This window comes from Pan troglodytes, chromosome 10, assembly GCF_028858775.2.
Source record: "Pan troglodytes isolate AG18354 chromosome 10, NHGRI_mPanTro3-v2.0_pri, whole genome shotgun sequence".
Lineage (NCBI taxonomy): Eukaryota > Metazoa > Chordata > Mammalia > Primates > Hominidae > Pan > Pan troglodytes.
In genome coordinates, this window is record NC_072408.2 from 8,856,636 (window position 1) to 8,881,189 (window position 24,554).

At 39.5% G+C, this 24,554-nt stretch overlaps 1 protein-coding gene and 1 pseudogene across 10 annotated transcripts in view; one reads left to right on the forward strand and one right to left on the reverse strand.

The window, feature by feature from the left end:
* Nucleotides 1–24,554, forward strand: part of ADIPOR2 (adiponectin receptor 2) — a 121,586-nt gene that overhangs the window by 27,234 nt on the left and 69,798 nt on the right. For 4 of the 10 annotated variants that reach the window (XM_016922723.4, XM_054662987.2, XM_063786228.1 and 1 more), the window contains exon 2: nt 5,750–5,846. The exons of the other annotated variants lie outside the window; for them this stretch is intronic. The gene's annotated coding sequence lies outside the window, so the exon portion shown is untranslated. The remainder of the gene's footprint in view (nt 1–5,749; nt 5,847–24,554) is intronic. 10 annotated transcript variants of the gene reach the window in all.
* Nucleotides 84–17,600, reverse strand: LOC104001398 (protein SDA1 homolog; annotated as a pseudogene).

Consider the following 24,554-nt stretch of genomic DNA (forward strand, 5'->3'; position numbering starts at 1 on the left):
CAAACCTCTGCTTAGAGATTTCTAGCTGTGTGCTTCAGGAGTGTTTTGGTAAAACTTTGAGGATCATGAATAAAGCTAATAGCTTAAAAGTTAAACACCGTGAGTTTTTTCTTCTTTTGTTTCTTGGGCACTTTTCATAACCTTTTCAGTGTTTTGTGTTTGGAGCCACTCTTCCCAGTGACATACTGCACTTGTAGGTCTCTTGTCACTTTATCCTCAGATTCTGAGTCTGTCCTATTTGTTTCTCTTCTTCATCTTATCCTAGGAAGAATGTCAAGGTGGCAACCAATATCTCGAAACATGCAGTTGTGATGACATTGACAGTTTTGGCATCAGTCCGGATGTTTCTTGTAGAGTTCAGTCATCACATCCAAAGATATCTTGGCTGCAGTTACATTGCTGTCTCTTAACACGGTGTATATGAAATTCTGCAGTACTATATCCACTTTATTCTTGTGTTTTACAGTTATATTCTTGCTATCAGTCACAACATGAGTATGTAAAGTCTCAAAAGCTTATTATGGCAACTTGGAAGTTCAAAGAAGAGCTCTAGCAAACTTGATGGATGGATATGATACTTCTCAGCAAGATCAAAGCTTTGTAAAATGTTATTAGATGATTTTGATTCAAAACAGTACAGTATAATTGTAGGAAAGTAGATCTTTTAGCTCTTGAGGAAAGTTACTTAGATGTTCTCGGTAACAGTGACCAATCTATGCCATAAATATCACCAGCTCTGTCAATTCTTTGCCGGGTTTATTGGTTTTAATTTGAGAATCTCCATATTGGATTTGTAGTGCATATAGTACTGCTGTAGAAACCCTTTAATGTCAGCCAGTGGCTCCACTTTATTAGATTCTATAACTGCTGCTTGTTACTGGGCAGCTAGTTTATGCAGGACATGTTGGCTGTAGACCGGATCCACAGTGAGTAGTTCTCAGAGAACCCGTACTGCTGACATTTGCAAACCCATTTCAGCTGTGGTGTGGAGCTGTGGGGTTGTACTTCTGGATGTGACCAGAAACAGTGTTTGGGAGCTCAGCAGGTGGTGCTGTCTTGGCTGATTGTGTGTGTGTGTGTGTGTGTGTGTGTGTGTGTATTTTATTTAATTTCTGAGACAGGGTCTTGCTCTGTCACCCAGGCTGGAGTGCCATGGCACAATCACGGCTCACTGCCCTCTCGAAGTCAAACAAACAGTCCTCCCAACTGAGACTCCCACGTAGCTGGGACTATAGATGCACACCAGGCTAATTTTTGCATTTTTAATGGAGACGAGGTTTTGCCATGTTGCCCAGGCCGGCCTTGAACTCCTGGACCCAAGTGATCCTCTTTGCCTTAGCTTCTCAGAGTGCTGGGATTATAGGCATGAGCCACCATGACAGGCCCTGTGTGTGTGTTTTTAAAATTAATATTTGTGGCTTACTTTACATCTGCATCTACTCTCTTCTTTTTAGTAGTTCTCTAGTGTAGTGTTATTAAATGGATATGCTATAACTTAATACTGCTTTTACTGATGGATATTTAGATTATATAAATGGATTGTAAATTGCCCATACATTTTATGTATATTTATTGCAAGCTAATTCCCCTTTAGTAATTTTGTAATAGTTGAAGAAAACACATTTTTCATTTTGATGTGTGTTATCACACTGCCACCCAGAAAGGTCACAGCAATGTAAACTCTCACCAGAAATGTGGGTGGAGTCTAGCTTCTCTGTGTCATTACAAATTAAAAAAAAAAATCTTCGTTTATCTAATAGGAGGTTAAGCATTTGCAGTATATTCTATCTAACTGGGAGATATGCTTTGTTTCAATAGCATTCTTTTAAAGTTGATTTACGATTACTTCAGGTGGAGCATGCATTCTGTTCCCGGGCCTCCCTTAGGTGGAGCTGCTTCACCTATTTACATTCTCTGCTTGGCTCTTGAAAGCATATGGTTTTGTTATCACTGATCAAAAAGAATCTGGGTGCCTGCCTAATAGACTATATATTTCTTGAGGGTAAGGAACGTGTAACTTTCTTGATAATCTACTGGCAGTTCCGGTATATAGCAGGTGGTAAGTAAATGGTCTTTTAAAAACCTAAATTGGTTCATGAACCAGTAACTGTTGGGGTTACTGCTGAGTGAAGTGCTTTAATTTTGTTAAAAATAATATTTTCAAATTGTGAAATACAAACTTGAAAAACTGCAGTGCATGCTGGGTGCGGTCGCTCAGGCCTGTAATCCCAGCACTTTGGGACGCCAAGGTGGGCGGATCACCTGAGGTTGGGAGTTTGAGACCAGCCTGGCCAACATGGCGAAACCCCCGTCTCTACTGAAAATACTAAAACAAAACAAAACAAAACAAAACAAAAAACAAAAATTAGCCAGGCATCGTGGCCACTGCCTGTAATCCCTGCTACTTGGGAGACCGAGGCAGGATAATCACTTGAACCCGGTAGGCAGAGGTTGCGGTGAGCCGAGATAGCACCATTGCACTCCAGCCTGGGCAACAAGAGCGAAACTCCGTCTTAAAAAGAAAAGAAAAACTTCAGTATAAAATTGTCACTTTGGCATATGTTGTCTCTCATCTTTCAACTCTAAGATAAGTTAAATAGGACGAACTGATATCTTAGGACCTGTTAGGAAATAATTAGCCTATTTTATAAGTACATTTGGTATTTAGAAATTGGAAGTTGAGGAATTTATTAAAAAGGGGATTTGTTTAACATTACTTATGGTTTTGAGTTTTCTGGATTGGAGTATACCATGTGTTAGAAGGGGATATATGTTGGCTAATGATATTATAGATTGGCTTAATTAGACAAGTGTCCAGACAGAAGGAAAAGGGAAGCTAAATTCTGAGAATTGCCAGATTATCTTCAGGCATGGGAAAAATAACTGGAAAAGGACACTTAAGTTTTTTAATGGAAGACTACAACAAAATGATATTTTGTTTATAACTGATCATATTACACATTCTTACTGGATTTATTGAATATAAGAATATTCTTATTTCCACAATGTCTGTGTACTAGAGAACAAAACACAAAGCATGTGGTCTTAAAAGGGGCAAAATTAGTTAGCTTATTACACTTTGGCCATTTAGGCCTTTCTTTTGTATGTTTGTTGTTAGTATATCAGCTGATTATTTTTCATTGACAGCATATTCACTTTAATCTTGTATGTTTTGAAATTAAGTTTAGTGAACATGTATGCCTAGTTGTATCCATATATCCATTCCTTTGGTTAAGGAGGATGTCTTTGTGGTAGGGGTTACATTATGAAAACTTCAGCAGAATGGCACAGAAGGTTGACTTTATTTTCTTGAAATTTATTTTATCCTATTTCTTCCAGAAAGGATATCTGGTAACTTAAAATAAAAGATCTGGAAGTGTAATAAAATGTGTGTAAAAACAAGAAATCAGGGAAAGGACAAAGCATATATTCTTTTCCCAAGTGACAGCATAATTCAATGACTAAGAATGAAAATTGGGTTTGAATTTGCTTGGCAGCGAGGGTAAAAATGGAAGTATGGTAAAATACATAGCACTAAACTAAAAGGAGGAACAAGACCAATTTTTCAGGGGTGAAATCCTCTCTTCACAGATTTTTAAGAAACTATTTAAACTGGACATTATATAAAAGCTGTTTTGTTGTTGTTAGTGGCCCTAGATTAAAAAAAAAAAAAAAAGATGAGGGCTAAGCATTAAGATTTCAAGCCAATGAAATACATTTTAGGTGTTGATTTGAATTTAGGCTGCAGATGTATGTTTTATTTGGCCAATATATTTTTTTTTCCTTAAAATATTTCAAACATACATGAGACTACAGAGACCAATATAATTAACATTCATATATTAACCATACAGCTGTAGCATATCTTAGCATGTTCCCATATTTCTCATTTTTTTGAGGAAAAAAAATCATGTACAGTTGAAGCAGCTTCTTGGATTACAGTTTACTTTCTTCCCAGAAGTTAACTATTATTCTGAGTATGGTGTTGATAATTTTTTTTTTTTTTTTGGAAACAGGGTCTCACTCTGTCACCCAGGCTAGAGTACAGGGGTATGATCACGGCTCACTGCAGCCCATCTCCTTTGCTTGAGCAGTCCTCCCACTTCAGCCTTCCAAGTAGCTGGGAACTCAGGTTTACACCACTGTGCCCAGCTAATATTTGTATATTTCGTAGAGATTGGGTTTCACCTGTTGCCCAGGCTGGTCTCCTGTGCTCAAGCAGTCCATCCACCTTGGCCTCCCAAAAGTGCTGGGATTACAGGTGTGAGCCACCACTCCTGGCCTGATCATTTTTAATGCATGTTTTTATGTAATTACTACATGGGTATATATTCACAAATCATAGTATTGCTTTGCATATTTTCAGATTTGATGTAAATGATATATTCTGCCTATTCTATGATTTGTCTTTCATGAAAATTTTTTTGATTTATATGAAACCACTGATACGTTACCATTTTGACCTACAAAAATGACAGTTTCATATGGCCCACCCTAATAGTCATTACTTTTATCTGCTGTAAAATTATTTTCTATTATATGAATATAGCCAGATAAAATTTATTTATTCTCATGTTGATAGGCATTTAGATTGTTTCCAGGTTTTCATGTATTAAAAATAATGTTACATTGAACATTCCTTATTAGGAATCATTGTGCTTACATTTAAGATTTTTGGCAAGTTTTAAAAACTGCATGTTGTGGCTGGGCACTGTGGCTTGAGCCTGTAATATCAGCACTTTGGGAGGCTGAGGTGGGTGGGTCACCTGAGGTCAGGAGTTTGAGACCAGCCTGACCAACATGGTGAAACTCCATCTCTCCTAAAAATACAAACATTAGCTGGGTGGGGTGGCGCGTGCCTGTAATCCCAGCTACTCAGGAGGCTGAGGCAGGAGAATCACTTGAACCTGGGAGGCAGAGGTTGCAGTGAGCCGAGATCACGCCATTGCACTCCAGCTTGGGTGACGAGCGAAACTCCATCTTAAAAAACAAATGAACAAACAGAAAAAAACCCCACATGTCGCGACTCCCTAATGGATTGCGAAATCAATTCAGGAATTAGAAAAATATCAGGTTGTATTGCAAACAATAAGGATAAAATGTTTTGTGAAATTTTTATTTCTGTGTGTATGTATGTGGTTATTAAGTTTGAAATGAAGCCCTCTATGGTGAATTACCCAGAAGTGCAATTACTGGGCTGAAGATTTTGGAGGTTATGGGAATTTTTTTAGCTGTATTGGATATTGTCAAATTTGCTGTCACTTTGCATATTTTAGCACTAGAGTATGAGAATTTGCCATCTTCCGATTGTTATGATTAATGGCATTGTCAGATTTTTTACATGTTTACAAATCAGATGAGTGTGAAATGTTACCACATTGTCTTAATTTTTATTTTTGATTATGGGGTTGAGTATGTTTTCAAATGTTAGATGACTATTCAAGTGTTTGTTTCTTGAATTGGCTGTTCTTTTCCTTCCACAGCCATTTGGGTGGTCTTTCTAAATTGATTTTAGAAAGTTTTAAGTTCATTACATACTTTGATTATGTTTGTTAAGTGAATTGCAACTGTCTTTTCTCAGTCTATGTGGCTTATCTCTTAACTTTATATGGTTTGTTTTGTTAAATAGAAATGATTATTATAAAATATATCACTATTTTCTTGTTTGTGTTTTATTTAAGAAACCTGGGGTGATCACTCTGTGGTTCTCCTCATGCACATTAATAAATTTGTTACTTCATTTCTTCAGTTGATCTCCCTTTTGTGAGGTGGTTTTTAAGTGAATCATTAAAGAGCAAAGGAGAAGTTTTCCCGTGGCTCCCATGCTGCTATTCAAAACTTCCTGGGTTAGTAAGCCTTCTTGTGAATTGTCTTTAAAATGTTTATTAAAAACTCTTAGGAACTCTCATATAAAGTCTTAAATTTATGTACAAAGATGCTCTCTGACATTGCTTGACTAGTGAAGAAAGTTAAAACAATCTAAATGTTAAAAATATATGTATCCAGACTTCAGAATTTTTTTGTAGACATTAAGAGAATAAGCTAGAGCTATACGTTGTGACACGAAAATGCCTACTATATACTAGTTAAGTTTTTTAAAAAGTATATTGCAGAGAAAATATGCACAGTATAATCTTACAGTGCAAAATTTTTGCAGGCACATATGTATATGATATATGCAATCTATATATGCATATAGAAGGGTCTGAAAATATATAATAGTTGCCACTGGAGTGGTATGTGTGTTTGTGTTGCTTTAATTTTTTTCAGTACACATTTAAACAGAAGTAAAAAACAATTTAAAAGAAATTTGGCTGGGTGTGGTGGCTCGTGGCTGTAATCTCTGGGAAGCTGAGATAGGAAGTTTGCTTGAGCCCAAGGGTTCGAGACCAACCTGGGCAACAGAGTGAGACCTGTCTCTACAAAAAACTTAAAAAATTAGCCAAGTGTGGTAGTGTGTGCTGGGACTGAGGTGGGAGGATAGCTCGAACCTGGGAGGTCAAGGCTGCAGTGAGCTGTGGTTGAGCCACTGCACTCCAGTCTGGGTGACAGAGTGAGACTCTGTCTCACGAATAAATAAATAAATAAATAAATATATAAATAAATAAATAAATAAATAAATAAATAAATGGGAGAATCTTAATAACCTTGGAGTATGGAATAGATTTGTTTGTTTTTTTGTTTGCGACAGGGCTCAAGTAATCCTACCACCTCAGCCTCTCTAGTAGCTAAGACTAGAGGCATGTGCCACCACACATGATTAATTTAATTTAGTTTTGTGAGGACAGGATCTCACTATGTTGCCCAGGCTGGTCTCAAACTCCTGGCCTGACTGATCCTCCTGCCTCAGCCTCCCAAAGTGCTGGGATTACAGATGTGAACCGCTATGCCCCCACCAGTTTTTTTTTTTTTTTTTTTGGGTCTTGGTTCTACCTGGAATTTTTTTTTTTTTTTTTTTTTTTTTTTTGGTGTATGATGTGAGGCAGGGATCAAATTTAATTTTATTATATATATACCCAATAACCATATTACTGTTAACAGAGTGTTTTGAATTTTTGAGTTATAATTTTTAAAAGCAGCTCATGGTTTCTTGTTAAGCGCAATTACAGTCTTTTTGTCCTTCACCAGGCTGCTTCATATATTCAAGTTTGTGATCTCTGTGACCAGAGTGATATGATTGGTGGATTACTTGATCCAGAAATAGAACCTAGAAGAGTAGATACAGAGTATATTTTGTAGGTCTCACTCAAATGTCATTTCTCTTACTATTTAAATGGAAATTAGATTGCACTTTCTTTCTTCTCTAATAAACTTGCTTTCACTTAAAAAAGAAATTGGATTGCAGACAATTTGAGGATATACATTAATGAGGAAACAGATTGCTAGTTTTTTGCATTGCTGGCTACAGACCTTGGAAACTAGAGAAGCACATGGTTGATTGATTGATATCTTGTTCTAAAACTTGAGCATACTTAAATGTATTTGGTCATCCAGCTGTTATCACATATATATTCTAACGTTTGAGACTTTTAATTTTGACTTTAGGGTACATGTATCAATACAGTTGTCTTAACTTTCTAAGGTGTTTGATATAAAACACTGTAAGTCACTTAGTTTAAGTATGAAGACTATTTTTGTTTCCTCTTAAGAGAGTTTTTATTACACTTTTAGTCTAAGAAGTGTTGCTGCTGAGGCCTTCAGATGTATATTCTAAATTTTTCTTTTTTCTTTTTATTCCTTTTCTTTCTCATACTGGTGGTCAGAAGAAGGCCTTATGATTTAGTAGAATTGAGCAATATTGATAAAGATTGTAGATACAAGTTTATTTTTAGATTTCTTAGACTTGTAAAATTGAGAAAGATAACTGACCACTTCCTTGAATTTTCCATTTGCAGCATTATAAAGCAAAACGAACAAACAAAAAGACAAAACAGACTTGTGCTCTGGAGGGTAATATGTGAGATGAGATAGAGCCCCGAATGATTGTTATTTAATAATGGGAGAAAGCTGTTTTATCACTTCAAAGTAGGGTTTTGATTTTGCCTGAAAGGTTAACTGTACAGGCCACAGGTTTTATCTGAACAGATTTTATTTTTGAAGTAGTTTAAACAGTGGGTTATGTGGTATTATAGTACAGATGATTTATGGAAGGAAGTCTTTACATATTTGATGTATTTTGGCACAAAATATATAATCCTAGATTTTTCAGGATTTCCCTGACTATAATATTTAGAACTGTTGTTCCTTGTATTAGCATTTTTATGTACAGATTGAGCATCTCTAATCCAAAAATCTGAAATCTAAAATGCTCCCAAACCTGAAACTTTTCGACGCCACAAGTAGAAAATTCCACACCTGACTTCCAGTGACAAGTTGCAGTCAGAACTTTGTTTCATGCACACAATTACAAAACATTGTATAAAATTACCTTCAGGCTATGAAACAAATGCATTTTGTGTTTAGACTTGGGTTATATCCCCAAGATATTTTATTATGTATATACAAATATTCCAAAATCTGAAAAAATTCCAAATCCAAAACACTTCTGGGTACTAATCTTTGTTTCAAAAACAATAGTCATTATTATAGATCTTGGGAAATGAGGATAACCGTTGTAATATGGCTGTAAACGAGTTGTAGAAAGACTTCTCTCCTTTAAAGACATTGTGTTTGTAGCTTTGACCACTACCAGTGGCTATAATGCATTGTTTGTGCCTTTATTGAAGTCCTATAAGATGGTGATAAAAGCATGGACTTTGAAGTCAGATAGATAAAGATTTGAATTCAGGGTCTTCCACTTAAGTTTGTGTTTTGATGAATTGCTTGATCTCCGTGAACCTCAGTTTCTTCATCTATAAAATGGGACCCCACTTCATAAGGATTGTTGGAGATGATAGGTGAAGGGTCAACTACTGGGCCTTGTTCAAAGTTGTCTTCAGTAGTAAAGTAACAATTCACCTTCTCCTACAGAGAGATAACATCATGATGTGGGAAGAAGGGAACTACTTACTTTTGTGGGAGGCAGTGTTGTATAATAGGCCATTTGTTGCTTCTCTGTTTTGTACGTTGTGTAACCTTAGGGAGATTATCCAGAAAGTTTTACCGTCGGTCTTCTCATTGGTAAGTAGAGATAATGTTACCTATGTAACAGCAGAGTTTTAAAGCTAAATGAGAGTATTTATAAAAGCTCACCTTATCTGGCACATGGTAACATGGTAACTTCTATTAATAAAATTTTATGGTAATAAGCAATAATAGTATGCTTCTGAAGTAGGTCACAAGAAGGGCTTTTGGTTGGAGAAACCAGAATTGTTATGAATTAGTCCGTGTTTACTTTGAGGGAGTAAAGACTAGGGAGTATTCATTGAAGGAAGACTGTTTAGGAGGCTACTATTACTTGGCTAAAATACAAATAATGTGACTCAATAGTTTCTCAAAATTTTGTGTAATCTAGGCTTATGTAAATAAACTTTACTGTTTTATTAGGATTTAAAATCAACTTTATTGAAGTATAATTTAAACAATGAAATATACTCATTTTAGGGGTGCAGTTAGATGACTTTTGATAATGTACATACCCACCCAGATAACCATCACCCTAATCAAGGTAATGGAATTTCTGTTATCTCCAAAACCTTCCTCGTGTCCCTCACAGTCAGTGTGCCACACCCCTCCCCTCCTCTGGTTCAAGGAAACCACTGATTTGCATACATTCATTTTGTCTCTTAGAATTTCATGTAAGTGGGCTGGGCAAGGTGGCTCATGCCCATATTTCCATCACTTTGAGAGGCTGAGGTGGGAGGATCTCTTGAGCCAGGAGTTCAAGGCTGCAGTGGGCCAGGATCACACCACTGCAGTCCAGCTTAGTGACAGTGTGAGACCCGGTCTCAAGAAAAAAACTTCGTGTGTGTAAATGGAATCATATGTACGTATTCTTTAATGCCTGGCTGCTTTCACTCCGCATGTTTTTGAGAGTCCTCCATGTTGCTTTGTGTTCCAGTAGTTTGTTGCCTTTTATTGCTGAGTAGTATTCACTGTGGTATGGCTATACCACAATTTGTTTCTTCATTCACCTGATATTTGGGTTTCCAGTTTTTGGCTATTATGATTAAAGTGGCAATGAACATTGATGTACAAGTCTTTTTGTGGACTTAAGTTTTTATTTCTCTTGGGCAAATAGGAGTAGAATAGCTGAGTCATATGGTGTATATTTTGCAGTTTCTTAATAAGTTAAACAGTTTTTCAAACTGATTGTGCCATTTTATCTTTCTGTAATCTCATTTACATTATATGCTGTGTTTTTAATTTTAACTTTTTTTTTAGTGTGAATTGATACCTTATTGCGGTTTTTATTTACATTTTTCTTTTTAAAAGTTTTGTTTTTTGTTGTGAGACAGGGTCTTGTCTGTTGTCCAGGTTGATGTGATCCTGGCTCACTGCAGCCTTGACTTCCCAGGCTCAAGGAATCTTTCCACCCCAGCCTTCCAAGTAGCTGGGACTACAGGTGCATGCCACTACATCCAGCTAATTTTATTTTGTAAAAATTTTTATGTAGAGACGAGATCTTGCTGTGTGCCCAGGCTGGTCTTTAACTCTGGGGCTCAAGTGATCTTCCCGCCTCAGTCTCCCAAAGTGCTGGGATTATAGGTGTCAGCCACCATGCCTTGCCTTATTTGCATTTTTCTGATAGCAAATGATGTTGAACAGTTCTTCATGTGTTCATTGGCCATTTGTATATCCTTTTATTAGATGAGGTGTCTAATTCTTAATTCATTTTTTAAAAAGCTTTTAAAAATTACTGAGTTACAAGTTCTTTATATGTTGTGGATACAAGTACTTTGTCAGCTGTGTGAATTTTGAATATACAGTCGGCGCTCCTTGTCTGAGGGTTCCACATCCACAGATTTAATGAATCTAAGATGGAAAATGTTTGGTAAAAAAATAACAATATGCGAATAAAAAATAATACAAATAAAAAATACAGTATAACAGCTATTTATATAGCATTTAATCATATTAGGTATTATAAATAATCTAGAGATTGATTTAAAGTATAAGGAAGATGTGCATATGCAAATATGGGTTTTTTTTTTTTTTTAATAAGGGACTTGAGCATCCTCGAATTTTGGTGTTCAGTTTTGGGTGGATTAGGAGGGTAGAGAGGGGTTCTTGAAACCAGTCCACCAGGGATACCGAGAGATGACTATATTCTTTTGTTCTGTGGCTTGCCTTTCATTTTCTTAACAGTCTTTGGAAGAGCAGATGTTTCTTAATTTTGTTGAGTCCAGTTTATCACTTTTTACTTATGGTTAGTGCTTTTTGTGTCTTAAGAAGTATTTAGCTACACCAAGGTTGTAAAGATTTTCACCTGTGTTTATTTTGGAAGCCTTACAGTTTTAGACATTACATTTAAGCCTATGATCTATTTCAAGTTAATTTTTGTGTAGGATGTGAGGTAAAAGTTCAGGTTCTTCTCTCCCATATGAATATCCAGTTGTTAAAGCACCATTTGGTAAAAAGACTATCCTTTCCTCATTTAATTACTTTGACCTTTGTTGAAAATCAGTTGTCCATAAATGAGTGGGTCTTTTTATTATTGCATTGATCTGTATACCTATACTTTTTTTTTTTTTTTTGAGACAGAGTCTTGTTCTGTCATCCAGGCTGGAGTGCAATGGCACAGTCTTGGGTCACTGCAACATCCACCTCCCAGGTTCAAGCGATTCTCCTGCCTCAGCCTCCCGAGTAGCTGGGATTACAGGCGTGCACCACCACGCCCGGCTAATTTTTGTATTTTTAGTAGAGATGGGGTTTCACCATGGTGGCCAGGCTGGTCTCGAACTCCTGACTTCAGGTGATCCACCTGCCTATACCTCCCAAAGTGCTGGATTACATGTGTGAGCCACTGTGCCTGGCCCTGCATATCTATACTTATGCCAGTACTACACTTGATTACTGTAGCTTTATGGTAAATTTTGGTTACTCTAGATTCTTTGCATTTCCATAAATTTTGGTATTAATAGTGTCAGTTTCTATCAAAAAGCCTGCTGGAATTTCAGTTTGTGTTGTATTAAATATACAGATCATTTGAGAGAGAATTGTTGTTTAAAAAATATTGAGTCTTCTGGTCCTTGAAAATGGTGTATCTTATAATATTTTTAAGGTTCTTTAGTTTCTCTCAGCAGTGTTTTGTAGTTTTCAGTGTAGGAAGTGTTGGACATCTTTTATTGGATTTATTCCTAATTATTTTAAGTGCTTACATGGGAATTTTTTTGAAGTTTCATTTTTTCCAATTTGGTGCTAGTATGTAGATTACAATTGATTGGTGGTCTGTCTAGCATGTAGAAATTCCTTAATAAGTAGTCAGATGGAATTTAATTTGTTCTCATCTAACTTTCTGGAGAAAATAATCATCTAAAAGAAAAAAGATTATCTCTGAATTTGAATGGGTTTTAAATTTGTATGACTATGTGGCTTATTTTAATTTCTCTGAATTTGTAACGTAGAAGTACATTTGGATTTTATGGTATAATATACGATATTGGATTTAAGTGGAGACATGTAGAGATCATTCAACAGATGAGAGGATATAGCTATAGAAAAGCAGAGTTGAAAATTTTTAGATGGTAAAATATTCAATATTTATATTAAATATAATATTTTAAAGTAGAAAGTGCTTGAGTAGTATGATTAAAAAGAGGAAACTTGTTTTCATTTGAATACATTTTAGCCTACAAGAATGTCTGTTACTGGCTTAAGTATTTTTGTTTGTATATACGGTCAGATGATTTACCATTTCCCAGCCAAACCTGATTTGTTGGCCCAGTAAAACTCTCTTCTCTCTTTTAAGCTGTGTCCTTGATAGTATTTCTGTTCATCCTGCCTAGAAGATTGTGTTCTCACACAGTTTTCTGTTGTTGGTTCTAAAACATGGTGTAAATGAGAGGATTGTAAAATGCACCAATCAGCACTCTGTAAAAATGCACCAGTCAGTGCTCTGTGGCTAGCTAGAGGTTTGTAAAATGGACCCCTCAGCACACTGTAAAATGGACCAATCAGCGCTTTGTAAAATGGACCAATCAGCAGGATATGGGCGGGGATAAAGGAATAAAAGCTGGGCACCCCAGCCATCAGCTGCAACCCAGTCAGGTCCCCTTCCATGCTGTGGAAGCTTTTTTCTTTCGCTCTTCACAATAAATCTTGCTGCTGCTCACTCTTTGGGTCCGTGCCACCTTTAAGAGCTGTAACACCGTGAAGGTCTGCGGCTTCATTCTTGAAGTTAGCGAGACCACAAACCCACCGGAAGGAACCAACTCTGGACACATCTTGGTGACCCAGACGGGACCATTGGACCTCTTTCGCTTGCTATTCTGTCCTATTTTTCCTTAGAATTCAGGGGCTAAACACCAGGGCACCTGTCGGCCAGTTAAAAGCAACTAGCGCGGCCGCCGGACTAAAGACATGGGTGTTAGGCTTTCTGGGAAAGGGCTCTTTAACAACCCCCGACTCTTCAGAGTTGGGAGCGTTGGTTTGCCTGGAACCAGCTTCCTCTTTGCCTGTACTTCTGGGCTGAGCCGAGGGTTGACAAGAGGGGAAAGCCATTCAGCTGCGGGGTCCCAACAAAAAGTTGGTTGACCCTGTAGCCATGAGGGGAACTCTGTAGGTCAGCCAAAGGTTCAGTGGGTCGGTCCAGGGGTCCTTGGTAGAAGTTGTTAGTTGAACTCATTTGGGGTTCCATTTGTAAGACCATCTATAGCTTGATGGCATCGATCCTGGAGGAAACAGATTTGACAAGGGGTTTAAAAATATGGCCTGAAGGCGAGTAATAGCAAGATGGCTGTTACGGGACCTAGAAAGGGGAGAAGCCACGTTGCCCAGCTCCAGAGGTTGGTGTAAGAGTTTGAAAGGCGTTGTCTGATTTCAGAAGCCTTTTCCTGTAAACGCCAGGTGGCGTCTTGTACTATCCCTCACTGGTTAGTGTAAAAGCAACACTCTTCCCCTAAGAAGGTGCATAGTCCTCCTTTCTCAGCAGTGAGGAAGTCTAGGCCTTGGCGGTTTTGGAGAGTCACTGCTGCCAAAGAGTCTATCAGGGATTGTAGAGGAAGAATAGATTTTGTTATTTCTTGCAAACTGTCTGAGAAATCCTTTGAGAGTGTGTGGTAGTAGGATAATGAAGTAGATAAATCTGCTATTCCAATTCCTGTAGCAGTGGCCATTCCTAACCCTATAAGTAGGGGTATTAGTTGTATGGCCCTGCGCTGATGGACTTGAGCTTTGAAAGGGCACTGATAGAGTCTGATTTCCTGGGGCAATGTTAATGTTGGGACTTAGGAAGACTAAGGTGCAGGTGCCTGTCCAGTTGGTGGGGAGGCAGATACAGGTTGAAGTTCCACTTAAGAAGAATATGCCTTGGCTGGGTAGACAGAAATTTACCCTGGCTTTTAAAGGAATAGGGTACACTGTTTTTTCTTTACTACTTCTATCTCTGTGTCTCTCTTTGTCTCTTCCTCTCTCTCTTTCTCTCTTTCTGACTTCTTTTCTGTCTCTTCCTCTCTCTGTTTCTCTCTTTCTGACTCCCTCTTTGTCTGTCTCTTCCCCTCTCTTTTCCTCTCTGCTGATCTTTCCCTGCCTCTGCCAGCTGCTTCTGCTGCTGTTCTCCCCTCTCCTTTCAGCAGTGTAAGACTGCCACCTCCTTGGGTTTTTGCACTGTGTGCAATAACTCCATGATTTCCTTGTGGTATTTAATGGGGTTCACCCAGAGGTTAGGAACTCGCTTTCTTTCCATATTGCATCATGGACTTGAAGGATTAGATAAGCATACTTGTTATCTATACACATTTATTCTTTTTCCCTTTCCCAGTTCTAAGGCTCAGGTAAGTGCCACTAGTTCTGCTATCTGGCCGCTGGTCCCAGGGGGAAGAGGCTTACTTTCAAGTACTGTTACATCACTAACTATGGCATAACCTGCCCTTTGTATCCCATTCTTCACAGATGAACTGCCATCAGTGTATAGGTTAAGGTCAGGATTAGCTAAGGGGACTTCTAAGAGATCCTCTTGGGTGGCATAAGTCTGGACTATAATTTGTTGGCAGTCATGCTCGATTGGTTCCCCATCCTCTGGGAGAAAAGTGGCAGGGTTGAGAGCCGCACAGATGCATATTTGAAGCATCGGTCCCTCAAGGAGTAGCGCCTGGTATCCAAGCAGGCGGTTGTCTGATAGCCATAAACTTCCCTTGGCACCTAGTGTGCCATTTACATCATGAGTAGTCCAGACAGTGAGATCCTTTCCTAGTATTATTTTGATAGCCTCTGATACTAAGACGGCCACTGCTGCAACTACACGTAAACAGTGAGGCTAGCCTTTTGCCACTGGTTGTGGGGTTGTCCCGCGAGTCTGAGTAAGGACTTCAAGAGCTATTCCTGCTCTCTCTCTGACGTATAAAGAGAAGTTTTGTCTTGTGGGGAGGCTTAAGGCTGGAGCTTGTACTAGGGCCTGCTTTAAGGATTTGAAGGCTGTTTCTGCCGCTGGTTCCCATTCTACTAGATGAGTATTTGCCCTCTGGGTCTCCTTTATTAGAGTATAGAGTGGCCTGGCCATCTTGCTGTATCCAGGGATCTGTAGTCGGCAAAAGCTGGTGATTCCAAGGAACCCCCACAACTGTTTTAATGTCTTAGGGTGAGGATAAGTCAGTATAGGCTGTATTCGTTTCTTGCTGAGGGCCCTGGTTCCTCTGGCTAAGATTAGGCCTAGATATTTGACTTGTTATAGGCAGAGCTGGGCCTTCGATTTAGATGCCTTGTACCCTTGATTAGCTAGAAAGTTCAAGAGATCTCGAGTGGCTTGCTGGCATGAGGCTTCCGAACTGGCAGCCAAAAGTAAATCATCCACAAACTGAAGGACCAGAGTGCCTGGACTTGAGAAGTGGCCTAGATCTTGGGCCAGTGCCTGACCAAACAGATGAGGGCTATCCCTGAACCTTTGGGGCAAGACCGTCCACGTAAGTTGGGACGTGTGATCTGTAGGATCCTCAAAGGCAAAGAGAAACTGGGAGTCAGAGTGCAGGGGAATACAGAAGAAGGCATCCTTGAGGTCCAGAACCGTGAACGATTCTGCTTCCTTTGGTATTTGAGAGAGCAGGGTATAGGGCTTGGGTACAACTGGATATAGAGGAATTACTGCTTCATTGATGAGTCTAAGATCTTGCACTAGTCTCCACTGACTGGTTTTTGTACTCCTAGAATTGGGGTGTTGCAGGGACTGCTGCATTTTCTTACTAGGCCTTGAGCTTTTAAATGTCTAACAATATCCTGTAATCCTTTATGAGCTTCAGGCCTTGTGGGATATTGCCTTTGATAAGAAAAAGTGGTGGGATCTTTTAGCCTTATTTGGAGTGGGTGGGCATATTTTGCCCTTCTGAATTGTCCTTCCAATGCCCAGGCTTCAGGGTTGATTCCCTCCTCAAGTAGGGGACAACAAATTGGTAACTTGTTCCCAATATTTATGTAGATAATATCTCCAGCTTTGGTAATATGTCCCTCCCTAATAAGGGTATGGGACTTTCAGGCGTAACAAGAAAGGCATGTGAAAAGAGCAAAGTCTCCCAATTACCACTGAGAAGGTGGGAGAAATACCTGGTTACAGACTGTCCCAGGATTCCTCGGATGGTAACGGACCTTGAAGACAGCTGTCCGGGACAGGAGATTAACACTGAGCCTCGGATGGTAACGGACCTTGAGGACAGCCGTCTGGGACAGGAGATTAACACTGATAAAGCTGTACCGGTGTCCAGGAGGAAGTCAATTTCCTGGCCCTCAATGGTTAAACATACCCGGGGTTCAGTGAGAGTGATGACATGAGCTGGCGCTTGCCCCGGGCACCCTCAGTCCTGTTGGATCATGTGGTTGGGGGCTTCTGGCCCAGAGAACCTTTGTCCTTTGGGGCAGTGCACCTTCCAGTGATTGCCTTGGCATAGTGGACATGGGCGAGGGGGCAGCTTGTTTCTCGTTGGACAATCTTTTTTAAAGTGTCCTTGCAAACCAAATTGATAACAAGCCTTACCGGGTGATTGGCCTGCTCCATTTTCTGTCCTCTCTGAACCACCAAGGTCTGTTTGTCTGAGGGCCATGACTAAGGCTGTAGCCTTTCTCTTATCTCACTTTACCTTTTCAGCCTGTTCTTCTCGGTCCCTACTGTAGAACACGGAGGTTGCCAGGTTTAATAATGCATCCAAATTTTGTTCAGGGGCCAGGGCTAGCTTTTGGAGCTTTATCCTGATATCTGCAGCTGACTGGGTAATAAACTTATCTTTTAGGATCAATTGACCCTCGAGTGAGTCGGGTAACAGGGAAGTATATTTTCTTAAGGCCTCCTATAGCCGCTCGAGGAAGGCGGTAGGATTTTCTTCCTTTCCCTGAGTTATGGTGGACATCACTGAATAATTCATGGGCTTTTTCCTAATTCTCCTTAGTCCTTCTAGGACACAGGTTAACAGATGTTCACGACTCCAGTCCCCATGATCTGAGTCGAGGACCCGGTGGGGATCCACACTGAGAATGGCTTGCTGACCAGTAGGGAATTTGTCCGTTTCTTCGACTGTCATTCTGTGATTTACCTGACTGAGATGCCAGGTATCTCCAAACTCTTGGGCTGCAACTAAAGCTGCATTCTTTTCATTAAAGGCCAGGGTTTGATCTAACAATAGCATGACATCTCTCCAAGTGAGGTTGAAGGTTTGCCCTAGACCCTATAGGACATCTATATACCTATCAGGATCATCTGAAAACTTCCTCAGGTCTACCGTCATCTGCTTTAAATCAGAGAGAGAGAGAAAGGGACATGTACCTGGGTTGGGCCAAATTCCCCTCTCCCTACAGCTTGAAGGGGACATAACCGATAGCCTGGGAGTTTTTGTGGTCCTTTGGAGATTTCTTTGCTTGTTTCCTTCTGGGTGGTGGAGATTAGAGGAGGCTTATCATTAATAGGAAGGGGAGCTGTAGGAAGGCTAGGATATGGGGGTAAGCTGAGAGGTCCTCCTCCCCAACATTGCAAGCTTTGCATAGTTGTGGATTATCCTTCAGCGAAAAGAAAGCTTGGACATAAGGTATTTCACTCCATTTGTCTTCCCTCTTACAGAAAAGGTGAAGCTGCAGGATAGTATTGTAATTTATATTTCCCTCAGGTGGCCATTTTTGACCGTCAGAGAATATTGGGGCCAGGCCATAGTGCAGAAAAAAATGAGCCGCCTCTTTTTCAGGGTTTGCAGGTCAAATTGGTCCCAGTGGCTTAGGATGCATTTCAAGGGTGAGCCTGTTGATGCCTGTGTGTTCCCCATCTGAAAGAAAAAACCTCCTGTGGTTTTGGTTTGTTCCCCCCTACCCTCCCAACCCCGAGTTATCGTGGCTTTAAAAACCGGACCATTGTCGCTTTGGCTGGCCTATAGAATTCCCCTCTGGAGGACACTACCACTGCAGGGCCCCTTCTTTACCCCTATCCAGCAGAAAGTAGCTAGAGTGGGCATTGCCCAATTCCTAGCAGCAGTTGGGGTGTCCTGTTTAGAGGGGGGATTGAGAGGTGAAGCCAGCTGGACTTCTGGGTTGGGTGGGGACTTGGAGAACTTTGATGTCTTACAAGAGGATTGTAAAATGCGCCAGTCAGCGCTCTGTAAAAATGCACCAGTCAGTGCTCTGTGGCTAGCTAGAGGTTTGTAAAATGGACCAGTCAGCACCCTGTAAAATGGACCAATCAGCGCCCTGTAAAATGGACCAATCAGCAGGACATGGAGGGGGACAAATAAGGGAATAAAAGCTGGCCACCCCAGCCAGCAGCGGCAACCTGGTTGGGTCTCCTTCCACTCCGTAGAAGCTTTGTTCTTTCGCTCTTCACAATAAATCTTGCTGCTGCTCACTCTTTGGGTCCGTGCCACCTTTAAGAGCTGTAACGCCCACCGCGAAGGTCTGCGGCTTCATTCTTGAAGTCAGCGAGACCATGAACCCACTGGAAGGAACCAACTCTGCACACATAAAGATGAGGAAAATTGTTCTTTGGGCTTTGACGACTTTACTATGTGCAGTTAGCATTGCTGAATGTGGTGGTCTCTGAGAGCAGTGTAATTCTGATGATACATACAGGCATTTGTCTATTAAAAATGGGATGAAATTGAAGATGGTTTATTGCCTTTTATATCATCTTTTGGATTTGTGATAAAGACAAACCTTTGAAAATGTTTGTAGTTATTAATATGACCAGAAACTGAAACTGTTTCAGTTTGGCACAGGAGAGATTAGTAGTAGTATTGCTGTTAGTCATTATGTAAGAGATGATAATGTTTGGATTTAACCTTCGATTGTTTGTAATATGGTATTCCTAACATTCCTGACTAAAAGGCTAGTGAATAAAAAATAATGCATTTACAACTATATTAGAACTGCATTGCAGAAAGCATATGAAATTTCAAGTTTAGGAAATTTCCTGCTTTGAAACTTTTTTCTTCACACTTCACGCTTTCAGCACTTATGTGTGATGCATCTAGAAGATGCATCTGGTTTCGCCAAATACAGTACTGCACCTGAATTACATTTTCAGTATTTATTTATTCAGTATTTATTTTCAGTCTTTATTTCCTAAAGGTTAATTTTCTTTAAAACCTTAGCAATTTTTCATCCAGCCCTTTTCATGTTATAATCATTTGCTTGTGTGATTTTACCACACACTGTATCCAACTAGGTAGCATTACTGGAAAACTTATTTGATTTTTTGCCAAATGGGAGATGGCTGGAATATTTTTTGTAGTAGAGAATATCTGGAGAAAATGCTTTAATTGATCCCTGACCAAATACAGCAAGAAAAACTTAAGTAAACCTTAATAAGCAGGCAATAGAAGTTAAGGTGATAATATTCTGACTTTGGACATAAACACTCAAACATGAGCTCTGCTACTGGAAAGTAAAAAATAAAATTAGTGTTAAGTTGAGATGAGTCAACTTGTTGATCATCTGCCTAGCCTGCTGTGATAGGAATGGTTGTAAGACTTGGAAGTTTTTCCTGTCCTAAGTTGATAAGCGTTTGAGTGGAAAGAGAGTCACTTTTCTCTTGACGTTTTTCACTTTGGAATTTTCAAACTGTTTAAAGTCTTTTAAAATTTTCTGAGTCACTTCTTTATTTTCTAGGCTGCTCATATTAAGAGAAGTATTGCCTTTTTATCCTTTAAAATGTAATACCCTCATCTTTAGTGGTTGTCCCTGCTTAGGTTATATTGCTTAGAACATAACGTTTATGTTTGGTTAAAATTTCACTGAGCCGCTGGGCACGGAGGCTCACACCTGTAATCCCAGCACTTTGGGAGGCGAGGCGGGTGGATCACCTGAGGTCGGGAGTTCGAGCCAGCCTGATCAACATGGAGAAACCCTGTCTCTGCTAAAAATACAAAATTAGCCAGGCGTGGTGGCACATGCCTGTAATCCCAGCTACTTGGGAGGCTGAGGCAGGAGAATTGCTTGAACCTGGGAGGCGGAGGTTGTGGTGAGCTGAGATCGTGCCATTGTACTCCAACCTGGGCAATGAGAACGAAATTCCATCTTAAGGAAAAAAAAAAAAAATTCAGCTTCTGAAAAGCACTAGGGACTAAGCAAGTTGACTATGTAGGCTTTATTATTAGATTTGTGTGTTTGTATTATAAGGAAAACAAATTTTTAGTAAAATATAATGTATTTTGTTCATTGTTTAGTTTATTGCTGGATTGCTGGTCTCTAGAACTTTTCCTGGCACAGAATAAACATATAATAAGTATTTTTAAATGATGTACTTAATTTTATTACCCTACCATGCTTGAAACTGTGTCCTTTAGCAAAAGGTGAAACTATAGTCAATATATAGATTATAAATACATTTTTAAAAATCTTCATTTACCGTAATAGCATCATTTTACATGTATACCTGCTTTTCAGATTTGTAACTCATTTGGTTTAAGTTTGGGGCATTTGGATGTTTCTGATGTTGAATGATAAAATGTAGGCTTAAAAAAATTCTCCTTCAAGTTTTATGCTGCTGTATTGTGTATAGCCTCTCTTTCATAATGATACTTGGACTGTGATGGTATAAAGTGACTCTTATTTTAATCTGAATGCATTCGAGATATATCAAGTTCTTGAAAGACTGTTACACTTCTTGGGATGGTCATCATCATATTTTTGAAGCAGAGATCCTAAAACTTAAAAACCTCAGAGAAAGTCCAGCATCTATTTTCAACTCCTTGTTTTTTAAAGCTTTAGAACTTGACTTTGTACTCTTTGGTGAGGTGACAAAACAAATTCAGATTTTTGTTTTTTTAACTGAGGACTTCAAAAAATTTTTGTGATGTTTATAGTATGTTGTCTCTTTTTAGAAAGTCAAATTTGTTGAGGTATAGTTTACACTCAGTGAAATTCACCCATTTTAGATGTATGGTTCTGTGAATTTTGACAAACATTACTGAAATGGCTAAAGTGGACTGCTATCTAGCAGACAGTGCTAAAATAGCAACTTAGCAATTAAAATGTCATCTTTTTATCACTTTGGGAAGATTCTCATTGGTATTTTTCCATGGGTACAATAAGAGACCAGCAGTGTGGCAGGCTTTCACTGTCTTTTTCCCTCAACTCTACTTCACATAATGGTGAGATTTTCCTATTTTCTTAGGAAAGTCAGCTAGTGGGATAGGGTGATAAGCTAGGATGGGTTCCTTGTGATTTTATTTAAAGGATTTTATTTGATCTACTTAATGCTGGGGGAAAAAAGAAGTGTAGTGATACAACATGTTGCCTACCTTTACATTTTCAAAATAATTTTAAGGAAATAAACTGCTGTTTGATTCGAAATGATTCTTTGTGTTATGGCAGTTAAGATTTTATTAACACCAGGGCTCGAGAATGCCTGTTAAAAATCTAGGTGTTGCTCCTTCTCAGCTACCAACTATACCTTTTTTTAAGGGCCATATTAGTAACATATGTTGGGAACTTTTCCCATGTTATCAATTATGCTTTTTCAGTTTTTTTTTTTTTTTGAGACTTTTCTACTCAAAAAGGTTCTGAGTATTTAGAAAGTACTCCAATTGTAATCATTCTTTTTATTGCTTCTGGAATGTAGCAGGGCTCCATGTTCTTCCCCATTTCTTGACAGTTTCTTAATATCTTGGAACATTGTTGCAGAGTATAATGTACTATCTGTGTTGAAATACTTGGCTTTGGCATTTAAGTGCTATCATGCATTTATTTGAGAACAGTTTATGGCTCATTCAGACATTGTGGATAAGAGCATTGACTTAGGTGTCAGGCAGAATAAATTTAATCTGACTCTGCCATTTAGTAACTATATGAACATGGATAAGTTAATTATAACTGCTCTAGCTGTTTTGTCATCTGCCAAATGGGGAAAATAATCATATGTATCTTCCAGGATTGTTGTAAGGATTAAAGAGATAATCCTTGGGAAATATTTTATTGCATGTAGTAAACACTCAGAGCATGTTAGCTGCTCCTGTCATCCTCACTCAGCAGAAGTTTTTTTTTGTTTTCATCTTTTTTTTTTTTTTTTTTTGGAGATAGTCTTGCTCTGTCGCCAGGCTGGAGTGCAGTGGTGCAATCTCAGCTCACTGCAACCTCCGCCTCCTGGGTTCAAGCAATTCTCCTGCGACAGCCTGTGGAGTAGCTGGGATTACAGGTATGTACCACCGTGCCCAGCTAATTGTTATATTTTTTTTAGCAGAGATGGGGTTTTACCATGTTGGCCAGGCTGGTCTCGACCTCCTGACCTCAAGTGATCCGTCTGCCCCGGCCTCCCAAAGTGTTGGAATTACAGGCTTGAGCCACCATGTCTGTCCTTAGCAGAGGTTTTTGAGCTCGCTCTTTGCATCCCAGACCATGCTTGGTGTTGCGGATACAAAGTGGATTCTAAAGAAGGCTTCCCCATCTTAAGAAGTTTCATAGTTCAAGAAGGGAAAACAGGCATGTAAACAGATAAATGCAATAAGTTGTGACATATGCTGTATCAGAAACAAATGAAAAGAATAAAGGAGTTAGTATCATAAGCCTGGGGAGGTCAGGGAAAGACATTTCTATCCCTGACTTATTTTTGATGTGTGAATAGTAGTTTCCTGTTGACTTATTTGACAGATATGCACTGAATACACTTTACTTTTGCCAGGCACTATTTTAGGTGCTGGGAATACCACTGGTTTCATGGAAGACAATTTTTCCATGGACTGGTGGGGGGGCGGGGTGGAGGGGATGGTTTTGGGATGATCCAAGCACATTACATTTATTGTGCACTTTATTTCTATTGTTACTACATTGTAATATATAATGAAATAATTATATAACTCACCATAATGTAGAATCAGTGGGAGCCCTGAGCTTGTTCTTTCACAACTAGACTGTCCCATATGGGAGTGATGGGAGACAGTGGCAGATCATCAGGCATTAGATTCTCATAAGGAGCGTGCAACCTAGATAGGGTTCAGGCTTCTATGAGAATCTAATGCCACCGCTGATTTTACAGGAGGCGGAGCTCAGGTGGTAATGCAAGCAGTGGGGAGCAGCTGTAAACACAGATGAAGCTTTCGAGCCCCTCCTGCTGTGAGGCCAGGTTCCTAACAGGCTACGGAATTGGCTTGTAGCCTAGGGGTTGGGGACCCCTGCTGTATAGGAGTTGTGAAAGGAAATTAAATCTTGGGGCCCTCAATCCCTAAACTAAAGGAAAAAGTCAAGTGGGGAACTGCTTAGGGCAAACCTGCCTTCCATTCTATTCAAAATCATCCTTCTGCTCACTGAGATAGATACATATCTGATTGCCTCCCTTGGAAAGGCTAATCAGAAATGCAGCCATTGGTCTCTCACCTAACTGTAACCTGGAAGCTCCCTCCCCGATTTGAGTCTTCTTGCCTTTGCTTTAAGTTGTGCTGCCTTTCCAGACCAAACCAATGTACTTCTTACATATATTGATCGGTGTTTCAAGTCTCCCCAAAATGTATACAACTAAGCTGTGCCCCAGCCACCTTGAGCACATGTTGTCAGGACTTCCTGAGGCTGTGTCACGGGAGCGTCCTCAACCTAGGCAAAATAAAATAAACTTTTTTTTTTTTTTTTGAGGTGGAGTCTCACTGTCATCCAGGCTGGAGTGCAGTGGCACGATCTCGGCTCACTGCAACCTCCACCTCCCGGGTTCAAGTGATTCTCTTCCCTCAGCCTCCTGAGTAGCTGGGATTACAGGCACATGCCACCACACCTGGCTAATTCTTGTATTTTTAGTACAGATGGGGTTTCACCATGTTGGCCAGGCTGGTCTTGAATTCCTGACCTCAACTGATCCGCTTGCCTTGGCCTGCCACAGTGCTGGGATTACAGGCGTGAGCCACTGTGCCCAGCCTGCAAAATAAACTTTCTAAATTAACTGAGATCTGTCTCGAATTTTCAGGGTTCACAGAGTAAATAAGACAGATAATGTCTCTACTCTCAGGAGCTTTCAGTCTAGTGGGAAAAGATCAGTAGTAAACAAACAAAAATATCAGAGACAAGTGCTATGA